Below are 12859 nucleotides of genomic sequence, written 5' to 3'. Positions count from 1 at the left end.
CTTTGTGTCTGTACTTGTGGGTGGCAAAGCACAGACATCACTTAAGAAAAGCACTGCTCAGGCACAACGTCTGAGTGACTTAGCCATCTGTGATTGGATTTTAGCAGTTTAGACATTGGCAAGAAATCCTGTCGTTCCAAACCATAGACTGAGGAAGGGGGATCAGTTATTTTGCTCAGTGTCTGTTTGTATCTGAGTTTTCCTCCTTCAGTCAAATTTGTAGACCCAATCCAGATTCAATTTAGGAACATACTGTAGCGGATTCTACTTGAAGTTAAAGTTCAACTCAGAAAATGTGCTGATGTTACGGTACCGCAGCGGTGTCGCTCTGAAACACAGAAAACATTTCTCCATTTTGAGTGCAGTGGGGCATAATTGTATTTAAGGATTTTAATTTATCTTATGTAAACTACATACCAGTGCAATTGTGCAATCAGCACTTCACATACTGAAGATACTGGTAAAATACCATACAAGGATGAGTTATTTTTTTATTTATCTATGAACTGGAGACTCTAAGGTGTACTATTATGTACAGTATGATAAAATATGCCATAGTCTTTGGGTCTTGAAGGAAATAAAACATTTTATAATTCTGACGGAAGTTAGGAAAAAAATCTGATGAAGACCAAATTACAATTTATAGAAAATAACCTATAGATTAGCCAATAGAAATTTGTCATAAGAGGTGAGCAGCATACAGTAAATGTGGTTTCAAAGATTTATTCCAAACTACTGAATGCAGAGTAAGACTTGTCGCTTTTTTCTCAGGCAGCTATAAATCAGAATGTCTAGTCTCTGTTGGTGAAGAATGCAGACCATCCGTTTAAAATCTTGGCATGCACACCGAATAGTATAGAATGTGTGTGATTTATTAATGTGAATAAAAAATGCAAGAACATCTGGTAGAATGAGCAGACTGGTAGACTTGATCCTGGCCCCCTCAACCCTTGTGAAACAACACAACTTTCTCTAACAAGGACCTGCTCCTGAAATTCTCCTAATGGAAAGTAAAAACTGTGTTTGGGCTGTACTGGACACTCAAGGACAATGCAGGATAAAATCTGCTCCAAAGAGTCACAAACAAAAGCACTAGCTTAATCCACCCCCTGCAGTCTCTTAGCCTGTTCTACTTCTTGTAAGTGCAGTGAAGTTTGTTGTCATCCTCTCTCTGACAAGGGACAGGTCATCCAATCAGATGCTTTTTGAGGGGTGTAATTTTGTCTTCTTTGACCTTCCTGAGCAACAATAAAATAAAAATAAAATTCCATTTGCCCCCCATTGATGGCATTTCCTAGCTGAAAATGATAATGTTCTAATGGTCTTGACTAAGGACAGGAGGAAAAGCTTTTCATGGCAAGACATTAACATTGGTTTTTAATTTATTATGTCCAAGCACTGTGTGGTCGTTCATTGTCCTGGTCAAAAACTGACACCTTAGATTGGCTTGCAGGAAAGGAAAAGTGTTGAAAAACTGTAAGTCTGCCCTCAACCTGCACCAGAGGAGTTATTGTGTTAAAGGAGATTTCTTTCTACATCATCACTCTCCCATAGTCCTACCTGCTGGTCTGAACAGAGCAACAGTCAATAAAACACTAACGATTACATCCTCATACTGACATTGGCAAAACAGCATTTATCAGTAAATCATTCCACCAAACTCTCTGCCACTGCCTCAGATGTCTTCTGACACACAGAAGATGACAATTTCATCTCAGTCAGTGTTCAGGCATGGCAATAGTAACCAGGCAGTCTTGGCATGGTCATCTCTTTCATTGTTCTTGAGTTAATTAAAATCATGTCTCAGTGAATGTCTATTTGCACAGATTCTTAATGAACTCATTTTGGCAATTAAACCTCAACTCAAATACTACAGACTGAGTACCTGGCGTTTTTATGAAATCACAAGACTTAAGTGCAGTAATTTGTTATGCCAAGGAACAATACTGCTCAGATAAGCAACATATTTTTCTGATCGCTATTTAAAATATAAATAACATTAGACATGTTCCTGTTTTCTATGGGTTGTTAACTTCAACTAATTTATTTTTGAAAGTTGCTGAAGACTTCATTGCACTTTCTGCAGCACTGTTTAAATTCACCAGCATGCTACAGTAACATCACTCATAAAAGAGGCACTTTCAGATGGTGCTAGCTCTGAGAATAATAGATGAGCACCTGATGGATGTTGCCACGACAATTATTTACAGGACAGGGTGGATAGAAAAAACAAAGATGATACACAATGAGAGTGAGGAAACATCTTTGGCCCTTGAACCCCTTCACACAAATGGGAACTTGAGAAGGCTGAATTAAAGGAACAGGAGAAAAACTGAGACATTAAAATTCGGTTATATATTTGAAATGTGCACTATAATAATAATTCCTTACACTTACTGTATATAGTGTTTTTCTGGACACTCCACTCAAAGCACTTTACAGGTAATGGGGACTCCCCTCCACCTGAGTGCAGCCCCCCCTGGATGATCCAACGGCAGCCAGAGGGCGCCAGTACGCTCCCCACACAGCAGCTCTCAGTGGGGAGGAGAGCAGAGTGATGGAGCCAGTTCAGAGATGGGGGTTATTAGAAAGCAATGATTGGTAACGGCCAATGGGAAATTTGGCCAGGATGTTGGAGTAACACCCCTACTCTTTTCGAGAAACATCCTGGGATTTGTAATGACCACAGAGAGTCAGGTTTTACATCTCATCTGAAGGACGGTGGCTTTCTATGATACAATGTCCTTGTCACTATACTGGGGCATTAGGACCCACACAGACCGCGGGGTGAGCGCCCCCTGCTGGCCCCACTAACACCTCTTCTAGCAGCAACCTCAGTTTTTCCCAGGAGTCTCCCATCCAGGTACTGACCAGGCTCACACCTGCTGAACTTCAGTGGGTAGCCAGCTGTGAGTTGCAGGGTGATATAGCTGCTGGCATAAGATGCAGCTCAGCAGCATTGCCACATGTCAGAAAAAACTGCTGGTGCTGCACTGAAGCACATACCTGTACTGTACGTGCTGATGTTATAGCCAGGAGGTTATAACATCTCATTAGTTCTAAAATCTCATTAGGACAAAAATAAAAGGCTGATGAATTAACAGTTAGCTGCCGCCAATTCAAATTCGAATTTCCTTCACTATGAAAAAAGGTCACACAGTTTCAAGGTACAGAAACTTCTGAGCATTCCTGACATGTGCTAATGTTTCTTTGCATCAAAGCATCTCCTAAGGACCGAGTCCCACTGGCAGGCAAAACAGTGTCTCTGTGGGCACCTGCCTTGCAACACAGCTCAGGATCAGCCGAGCAGCTGGTGATGATTTGGGAAATGGATTTTTTTTGTTGGTAGGACACAATGCATCATCTTAGGCTGAAGGAGCACTGAGCAGTTTATTTAAATAGCTGGGGAGAAGAGGACATAGGGTTTTAAATTAATGAACAGGCTTGACGTGTACAATCAAAAATGATTACAGGCAGGAGGCGGCGATTCCCAGAGGTCTCCTGAAATTGGCTGTTTAGACAAGCAAGTCTGCTGCACTTCTTTCTTCCTCTGCTCTATTAACAAAATTACCTTTCGGGATATACTGAGAAAAGAACATAATGGTTGCCCTGCTAACATACGTCATTAATTTTCACAATACCTGTTAACATATATATATATCATAGGTGTAGCTGTGACTATTTTGTTTTGCATTCACCTGTGACAGTGCTCAAGAGACAAATTTGATCTATTCATCATCCTCAGAATGCTGATATACAATATACAGCTATGCAGAAGTATATATACATGACATCTTAAAAGCCCTTTGGTCAAAAGCTTTTCATAACTGAGCCAGGTAGAGGAAGGACCCCCTCTATCCTCAATCTACCCCCTCACATGTTCTTAGAAATCCATTAACCATGCAGTTATCTGTGTACTCCCTCAGTCTCAGACTGATAGGCTTGTGTAACAAGACCAATTACAGCCCCGCGTTAAACAATCACAGGGAATCTTGTTGTTGGCAGACTGGGGAATAGTTAAGGGGTCTCAGACCACCACCGGTAAAATAAACAGTCATTCCAGAAATGAGTTTTAAGCCCCTGCTGCCCAATTCATGCCTGTAGCTAAAAGTGCACAACATTACAGTGTTAGCATTAGAGTTACATATCAGGCTCTAATGCAGAAGTAATAAAGAATGGCTGTGAAGTGATTCTGAAAGAATGCCTTGGGATCAGTGAAGCCTGTAAATGATCCAAATACCCCACAATACAATCTCCTTCTGAATAATTCAGTGATACCCTCCGGCCTTAGATTCCTCTTTCCCTAAGGCAGTGTCTGTGACACCTGTGCTCTCTGCTTATTCTCCTGTAATGCAAATATTTGGCGTTGGTTAAGGACTCCGGTAAGTAACAGCATGTCCAATCTTGGTAGATTAACATTCACCTTCAGGGCTTTGTGAAGATGAATTATATCACCCAAATGCATCCAGCCACCTTGCAGCTAAAATCTGTATAATCCCCAGCTGCAGGGTCATCAGATTCTAAAGACACAAAGACAGTTTGTTCGCAGTCAGATATTTCTTTTTGCCATGCATTTCCACTATTAAATACACAAAGCCCAGTGTCTCAGAACCATTTGTATCAGGGATGAAAATCTAATTTCCATGGATGAGACAGCTAGAGATACTTTGGGCTGCTACTCACAAGAACAGGTGCAGAGCGTGGCACTGTGATTGTTACACACCGTGTTTGTTAACACGATGGACACCCCCAGTCTACAGGCAGATTCTCTTCTTGGTCAAGGAGTTTGGTACTATCCATTCATCCATTTTCTAACCACTTCATCCAATTCACGGTCTACAATACAGACAAACACAAACACACACAAACTCAAACCTGGGCCAGTTTTCCCAGAAGCCAAATAACCTACCAGTACACCTACCAGTAACCTACCAGTACACAGTGTGGGAGGAAACCCACATGAAAACAGGGAGTATATACTGTACAAACTCCATGCATAGAGCATGCCAGGTCTTGATCTGAACCCAGGGCCCCACAGCTGCGAGGCAGGTACTATTGAGCCATACTATATACTGTATATGGCAGTACTGTAAAATGTATATTATCAGGGTGAGTTTAAGACTATTATTTTCCCAGTGGAACATCATGTAGTTGTGGATTGATATATTTCCATTTCAGGACAATAACTGAAGAGACTGTTCTAAACATAATTTTTCATCTTGTCACATTCAAATTTGTTTCTCTTAAATGTAACTTAATTTGAAAATGCTTTATTTATTTAGTGTAGTGTCTGATTTACTAAAGTTGTGTTCAGTTTTGGTGCCCACTTTATGAAAACGCTATTACTGCTCTGTAATCAGTCTGGAGTGAGCTATTCATAAAGGAATGTCCTACACTGACCAGCTAAAATAACTGCATCTTTTTAGCCCTAAAAAGAGATGAATATGAGGATACCTGATTCAATTATTCAAAATCCTCAAAGGCACCAACTAAGTCAACCCAATGGACTTCTTCAGTATCAACAGTGAAACACAAACTAGAGGACACAAGTCGAAACAAAGGAAAAGTTCATTTAAAACTGTGAACAGGAGGCACTTTTAGCAAGCTAACCAACCATGCTGTCGAAGTTGATAAATTTAAAACAACAGCTGGATGGGATTATCAGATCACATAGATACTAGCAACTAAGCAAGTTCTACAGACTGAACCTGTTTGTAAACTATTGTATATTCTTATGATAGCCCAACATCACTAGAACCATGTCATGTAGTTAGAAAGACTTCATTGCTACAGTACGTAGCTCACTGAGAATGGCATACTCTTGCAAAACATATAGCATGTCATATTAAATAAAAGCGCAACAGATTATAAAAAATGATTACTTAATATCCTTAGTTTTCTTTCATAGAATATATTGTAATATAATTAAGATCAAGTATAACTAGTTAACTAAATTAAAAATTAATGTTGTGGTAATGTAATTAACTGGCAAATAAGCATTTTCTTTTGCAAAAAAGTCTATTTGCATTTATGCCTCAATGATATTTACAGTGTTTTTTGTAAACTGCACTACAGCGTGACTAAGATTTAATGCACCTGCTAGAGATTCCACAAACTCTTCAATTCTTGTCTCTTTCTGCATTCGACCTTCACTGCGGAACCACAATGAGACACACGCACAATAAATTGCTGTGTGCTAGCAATCTCCGGAAAAGGAAAACCAAAGTAATGAACATTTAAAAGATCAAAAAATAACTTTAATAGCTTTCTTTTCTTTATCATAAAAGATGGCACAAAGTACTTAATCAGACATGCCTTGCAAAATGAAAGCCTTATCTTCTTGACATACCACCAATTTCTACAGCACACTTCTCTATATTCAGTGCTTCACTGCGGCCCACACACACAGCACATTGTAAGGAAGATGTTTGAATGTGTGCACAGCTCTTTCCACTTTTCAGGAGCGTGGTGCTAGCAATGGGATTCAAGCTGTGCAAGACCTGAGGGGGCCTTGTCTGCATTAGCATTTGCTGATAGATTTTACACTGGCACACCTCCATAAATAACAGAAAATGGAATGTGGTGCAATAAATTACAATGTAAACAGCTGGTACAGTTGATGCTAAATAGAACAGCAGCTGAAGGGATATTTTTTACCTTTGACCTGAAGCTACAGGACATACATGTTCCTGAGAATGAAAAACAAGTTTAAACACATATATAAATTATTTAGATAATATCAGGTGTATGGGTGTGTAGGTATATCAAGGCTACTGACTAATCCTCTGGGTTTTGTCAGCTTTGATCGTTGAGAATGGACAGGGTGCAGCCTGACGATTTAGGTTCATTCACAGCTTGCTCCTCCATCTGGACTCATCAGAACTGCAGCCAAGGATGTGAAAAGCTTCAGACTCATAATATACAGTGGATCTCAAGCCACAGAGAGAATGTACAGTACAGTTTTGAACGCATTTTAGGTGATACTATAGGGAAGATAGAGATTGCTCAATTCACAAGAAGATAGATGGTAACATACATACAGCCTTTAATATTGCATGCATTGATAGACAATCACATTGATTTCGATAGACCTCTGGCAACAATCATCAACAAAGCAGCACAGTGAAACACAAACACCTCCTGCCCAGATTATTATGCAAAATCCTGGGAAAGTAGCCTGGAGTGAAAGGGGACCTCGGCTGCTCCCATTCACAGGACTGCATGCCGGCAGCCAGGAAAAATAATGGCAAACTCTTTATCTTCTCCGGCTTCTGTAAGAACATATGTTTGCAAGTAATTAAAAGAAGTTCCCAAGTGATTCCTGTGTCATATTGAAATATAATTCACCAAACAAATTACCTTTCCATAGCGGTTCATGCAAAGAGAGGCTCAGGAAACTGCTCTGCCAGAGCTGCTCCTATTGCTCCAGGGGAGGGGCAGCAGACAGTCTCCAGGGGTATTGATGCATTGGCTTCCAATTAGTTTGCCAGAAGTTAGACCTTTAAAAACGGGGAATCATTTACAAGATGTTGGAAGGAATAATAATACTAAGAGTAAGAAGCCTTTGACATTAAGATGCTACTGCACACAAAAATAAGAATCCAGCTTCACATGCTCTGAATTAAATCTGGTTTAATCAGTTTAAAACTGTCTGCCACAGAAAATAGATTAAAACAGCCGGAACTGTTGCACGTTCCATTCAGGTCAGAAATACCGAGCTGTGTTGAAATGTTTTCAGGAGTCCCAGTCCTCCATTAATAAGTCTCCATCAATACTGAATGTTACAGCATGCCAGTGAAACATAGGCCTCAGTCCAGCTGCTTTCTTTAGGCATTTTTAAAAAGGCTTGCTGTCAAACAAGCTGTAGATAATGCTTGGAACTCTTTCCATCTCTTTCATTGTCAGAAGCTAAAGAGCAGCCCACCTCTGCAGATGCCATGATTGCTTAGACACAAAGATCAAGCTACAGTGACAGCCCTTTACGTTAAAGCCCTGGCAGAGCTGACGCAGTCTTCTTCACTTTATGTGCTGCATGTGAACGACTGCACTTTATTAGGGTGCGAATGATACCTCACACCCCCAATCATGAAATATTTACTGTGGACAAAGAACAACCACGAGGTAATTGATTCCCGTGAAAAGTGCTTGTCAGTACAAAAGTTGAGCAGGAGACGGATTAACAAGGTAGAAGAGCACACAGCCTCTCCACAGAGGAGGGCTGCCGAGCACCAAAGACCATTAAAGGCTGCTGCTTTACTTCTTGTTAAAAAGTAATCTGTGCACCTGACGTCTGTGACAAAGTATAATGTATGGGCCCTTGCTTTTTAACTACCGACTCGCTACACCATATTTTGACATCCTGGGAGTCCTCTGGCTCACTGACACATTGGAGTCGCTGTACACTGAGGAGTAAGACTGGTACGTTAATATGTATATACTGTATACACATCATACTGTAGGTATCTCGTATATGACTAAATTTACTCCAAAGCTTAATGATGTACCCGGGGACATTAATCTTAAAATCACATGGCTCTAGGATGTAACTATGATAATTAAAGCTTCCAAACGCAAATTGCTAGCATTCCAAAGAACATTATTTTTCTCTTTATGTTGTCAGTTACAAGAAAAAGATGAATTTCTCTTAGAAAACTTTGAGTTTTAATTCAATGGATTTTAAAACCTAGCTTTTACTGTAGTTTGTAAAACCTAATGGAAAAGGAAAAAGTTTGGAAAAGTTCTGTCATTTGTTTAAGGAATTGAGACATGGAGACTACACACTTATTGTTGCATGAGATTATTGATGAATTGCTATATGCTTATCATTACTGCCCCAGCGAGAAAAAAATGAGCTCATCCTGTAGGCAATAAAAATGCTCTTCATCTGGTGTTAAAGGAGCTTGTTTAGCAAGATGAACTACTGTGACAAGAGTTTTCTCCAATTACAGCAGGAGTGGGCTTTCATTCTGGTTCTGCAGATAAATTGATAGGAAAAACAAGTGTTAAATGGCCAACAGCAATTACAAGTGGACAGGCAGTGGAAACGGCTTGGAACAGTGTCAACAAATTTATTGCAGCCCAGATATTTCATTTTTAGAGCTGAAACTGACAAATATAATAATACACAACACAGCCAGCAAAACCGAAAGCTTTGCCACTGAAGAAATGGCCTGGTAACTAAATTAAGCTAATTCAACTAAGCAGATATGTTTAACGCACATTCTGTCAAGTAAATTACTGTATTTAAAAGGTGGAGATATCTCATTAAAGTGATATTGTATTTCTTTAGCCACACTAGGCTTCATTAGATGCTTATCATATCCTGGCACTTTTGCATATGCAGAGGTAGGTGGATATTAATTAATTTATATCTTTAGTGACAGCCCCTGTTTTCCAATGAGTAAATCACATGCATGGAATCTTTGGATCAATTTGGGGAAGCAATAAAAGAGGCAAACAATGTTATGATATATACTTTCAAGTAAGAGCTCACTTACTCTGTGCATGTTTGGCAAACAAGTTACAAAAAGATTCTGCAAATCTGGAGTCTAGGAAGGAGCAGCCATCCCAAAGCCTAAAGGAATGTCCCACATTGTCAGGCTAAACAGAATCTGTTTCAGTACATTTTATTTTAGGAGCAGAATGTGAAATTAAATGTTCTTTTTTTTAAATCTAAAGGGTATAGTGTTTGGGATATGCTACTGATAACCAAAATCAGATGTTAATTACAATGCAGTTTCATATAAGGCAAAATCAGGGATGTATGTGTACAGGAAGAAATAGTTTTCATGGGAGAATTTCATTTCCTTCATCGGTATTGTCAGCAATTGAAACTGAAATGGTAGACATGGCTAACAATTGCTGCCTTGCTCAGTTTGCCAATACAGCTACAGGAGGAAATGCCTGTATTGAATTAGTATTTTCAAACAATCAATGTAGTGTGAGGAAAACTGAGCTGAGAGAACCAATGGGGAACTGTGATATAATATAGTATTCTTTGAAGTATATTTTGAAATAGTAAAGGTAGAATCCAAAATAAAGGTTTACAATTTCAAGAAACTCCTTTTAAGGAGTGGGACAGGATAGACATGGAATCAGTGGGGAATGGATGGCAACACTTTAAAGAGATTCTTCAGAATCTTCAGAACAGAACAGCTTCCCAAGAGTAAACAAACCAAAGGCAAGGAAACTGCGTTCCTCATGATTGAAGAAATCAATTAAGCAAAATATACAAAGAAAAAACACTTTATAAAATAATTTAAAAAGAATACAATCCTGTTAAAGAAGAGTATAATGAATTATAAGCAAAGGTAAAAAAGGTTATTTAAAAAGAATGAAAAACAGTGATTAAAATAAATATTTTTCCAAGAGAACAACAAAGAAATATAGTAATAGATTAAGTAAAATGTCATAAAAAAATGGAAATATTTTGACCACAAACGGGAAATGACTAATTTATCAATTGCTATTTTGACTGAGGTGCTCACCAAAGAAGAAAATAAAACAAGCCTCAGCCCATAGGAAACAAATATGTAAATAATATCAGCACAAGGGAGGCAGAGGTTTTCCATGTGCTGGAAGTACTCGAGACCTCCAGGGGCTGAATGATATTCCTCACTTATTCATAGGCTCTCTTCCAAAATGTAATACCCATTGTGAAGTAATACTGTAGATACAAACAGCACATGAAATGATGATGCTATATTTTAGATTTTCAGAAGGCTTTTGATAAACTTCTTCATAAAAGATTGAATATTAATCTTTAAGAAATTCCTTTGAGCCTAGAAAACTACACAGTATTCCGAATGCGTTTCTGTTTCTGCATTGTATAACTGTATATACTGTAATTGTTTTAATTAAATGTTTATCTTGACATTCCGTTTGCTTTTATGTTTCCCCATATTTTCTGATGTGAAGTGATGAAAATTATGTGGGAACATTAAAACCAAAAAGAGAACTGATTCAGGTATTTAAAATCTTCAAAGACACTGACAAAATCAACCCATTGGACATCTTCAGAATCAACAGGGGAACACAAACCAGAGGACACCAGCTGAAACTATGTACAAGAGCAACTTAAAACCTGAGTCATGTCTTTACCCGAAGGGTTGTGGGAGTCTGCAACAAGCTGCCCAGCCATGTTGTGGAAGCTGATACTCTGACTTCTTTCAGGAAACAGCTGGATGAGATCCTCAGAGCTACAGTAGATGGCCAAAGGCCTTTTCTTGTTTGTATCCTGTACTGTGTTCTTATGATGACCATCTTTATAATTAAATAATAAACTGCACATTTCCCATTTGTAACATAAAACCATTTAATTTCACAAATAAACATGGTTTATCCATGTTAAACTACAGTTCTTTTGACACAATACAAGGTGCTCCCCTGGATGTAACAAACTTACACATACAACTGAGCAAAACTCCTAAAGGCCTTGACTTGTTTCCCTCAACTTTTCTGTAAATGCTACAATTTATATAATTGGTGCAAACAAACCAGCATTCATATATATACAGTGTGACATTTTGGACAGCACAGCAAAGCATGCCTTGACAGGATTCTACAGTGAAGGACCTTGTCTCCCACCAAGACGACACATGTTGTCATGTCTGCATTTAATGGGCAATAACAGGAAAAACTGATGTGACCAGTCCTGATTAAAATTCAACATTATTCCTCTCTAGTATGGGCTGTCATGAGAAGATGCAAAGCAGAACACCTTCAGCAAAGCTGCAGATGTTTTCAGGGGAAAAACAGGGATCCACTAGGAGTCCATCAAAACTCATTGAATCAGCAGTAATAAGGTCTTGGCTGTGACTCCTGCCAAAGCTGGGCCTCAGTCCTCAGAATGAAAGAATACACATTAAACTTATGTATGCAATCTTTGGTGGAAGCTGGGGAAAATGTGCACTTGATAGTTACTACTCATTTCTAATCTGTCTCATTGTCTATCGGCTGTATTCAGTGGCACTTCAGTTATAATTGGCTGTCTGGTGCTCCTGGGTGGCTCAGCTGGTATAAGACACCCCCTGATGAACAAGCTGGCTCAAATGGAGCCAGTACTAGCAGGCAGCTGTGGCCAGGGGCACCAGAGGGGTTCCCCAGCAGTTTTACTGGGGAAGCTGTGAGGGAGTAGCACTGCTTGTCAAGCTACTGGCTACTGCACCACCAGTGTTTGTCAAGTGTCTCTGAAATAAAAGTTTTTTTTTTCCAGTTATGTGCTTCTGTGTCCAATAGGCAGTAATGCCTGAAAACAATATATTTACATATGGAAACTGAAAAAATATTTTAGGAACCACTTAAAACAGAACAGTTTAAATACAAAGTGAGCTTAAAATTAAAGTTTGCAGGCAAAAGTACTATAATTTTAGTATGAGAAACTTTATTTTAGACGATAAAAGTGAGTTGCAGCATTTCTTATTAGATCAGTGCTCTGACTGTGTTTATTTTGGATATACTGTTCTGATACTGTAGTTTCTCAAGAAACTCAATTCTCACATTCAATTCCCACTCCTGAGTATGGCTGTGGAAGTAGCCTATCGATTGCTCTGTCTCCATGCACCTTTTAATTTAATGCCTTTGTATTTTACATAACAGAAAAGGTGAAGCCAATAATCTAATATGACCTTTTTTTTAAACAAAAGGGCATATGGATCTAAAGCTTAAAAAACGTTTGGTTGCAAATTGAAACCAAAAGACTTGGAAGTGAGTGCAGGGAGTGCTGAAATTTTAGGAAGAGGTTCTGTGTAGGCTCTGTAGGTGCATCAGGAATGATAAATACTGGCATTCTTCTCAGAAACAGTACAGAATAATAAAAGCAGAATGGACCTGTAGGTCTTTATTATTTTCTTTCAGCTTT

The 12859-nt window shown here is 38.9% G+C and overlaps 1 protein-coding gene across 3 annotated transcripts in view; it reads right to left on the bottom strand.

Moving 5' to 3' along the window:
• Nucleotides 1–12859, bottom strand: part of tnmd (tenomodulin) — a 73289-nt gene that overhangs the window by 34968 nt on the left and 25462 nt on the right. The window lies entirely within an intron of this gene.

This window comes from Lepisosteus platostomus, chromosome 10 (genome assembly GCF_059453375.1).
Source record: "Lepisosteus platostomus isolate fLepPlt1 chromosome 10, fLepPlt1.hap1, whole genome shotgun sequence".
In the NCBI taxonomy this organism is placed as follows: Eukaryota; Metazoa; Chordata; class Actinopteri; order Semionotiformes; family Lepisosteidae; genus Lepisosteus; species Lepisosteus platostomus.
Note: the sequence above shows the minus strand (reverse complement) of the source record. Positions and strands in the feature narration are given on the sequence as shown.